Source organism: Nannobrachium achirus, assembly GCF_963921795.1.
Source record: "Nannobrachium achirus genome assembly, chromosome: 1".
Lineage (NCBI taxonomy): Eukaryota > Metazoa > Chordata > Actinopteri > Myctophiformes > Myctophidae > Nannobrachium > Nannobrachium achirus.
Window position 1 is genome coordinate 662,732 of NC_137810.1, and position 1,354 is coordinate 664,085.

Consider the following 1,354-nt stretch of genomic DNA (forward strand, 5'->3'; position numbering starts at 1 on the left):
TGTAGAATGCAGCAAGGTCTTTTTATAATTTTTATCCCACGATTTTGTAACCCATTTTCACTCAGTGCCAGTTGACTATGTAATCCTGGGCTCTGCTTTCCCTCTGCCCTCGCCTGGGGAGGAGTCCAAGTTGCTTCTTTTCACCTGACGGGGGATTTCCCCGGTTTGGACGTAGCGCGTGGAAGGAACACGTTATTCCAACCAGTTCCATCTCTCTCTCAACGAAGGGGTCCTTGGACTGAAAACGTTGAAGACCCCTGCCCTACACTAAAGCCAGTTATGCACTGCAAGATAGGCCTATGTGAAGTGTCTGGGAGTGATCGGATCATTAAAGGGACCCTTTATAAGCCTGGCCGTACTTGCCCGTACTTGTCCGGACCACCCTGTGCGCCGCTCGTACTTTCCCGGACTTTTGATATAAATGATAATTATCAAAAAGAAAACGATCGGCCATTGTTCTCTGTGTCTTCTTGGATCCATCTGAAAGGGTTAAAATTATCTCCCCCCTCCTTTCTGAAAGAGAGTGTAATCCTCGTAGTTTCCAGCAGGCGCGCCGTTCACTTACATTCTAGCTGCATGGTTGGCTCAGGAGTCCCTCCCTTCACTCCACGGAGCAGAAAATCAACAAGAAGCACGACCACCATTACTGGATTAAAAGCATCTATGTTTCTGTACGTGGATCGCGGACTCAATCGCGCTCGGGTGCCACTTCCCTATCGCTCTTTTCCCTGCTTCGCCGCACGGAAACGAATGGAGGAGATCTCCCCGCTGCGTCCCCAAAGTAAGAACGTCGACCTCTGAAGGATCAATATACACGCTGTACCGAGCACTCCATTACGTGTTGTTATCATGTGGGCTTTGTTTTTTTTAAACATGTTTATAAATAAATAGCAGATTTCCACGGCAGAACCTCTGTTCAGGGGTTTCTGGTGGGGCTTAGAAAGTGTTAAAGGGACAACACCATGAATTTCACATTTTCCATTTTTTCCAGTGTCTCCATGCAAGTTTGGACAAGGCAATTCTCTTGAATGCTGCCTTCAGGTATGGCATGTAAAGAGGGGCATTTGCATTTCTTTCACCATAGTTAAACTGCATTCATGGTCTGGAGAGGACACTTTTTATAGACGGATAAAAGGCAGGATCAAGCCCCCTTTGATGTCTATGTGTGCATCTGCCTGTACATTAGCTATGGCAAAACTATGTCAGGAGGCATAGCTGGGCTGCAGCCCAGCTCCTCATTCAGACATCTGTCATATCAAAACTTGACTATTGTCTCTGACTAACTCTCTCCTCACTGGCCTCCCAGCATGTGCACTTCAACCTCTCCAACAGATCCAAAATGCCGCGGCACGAC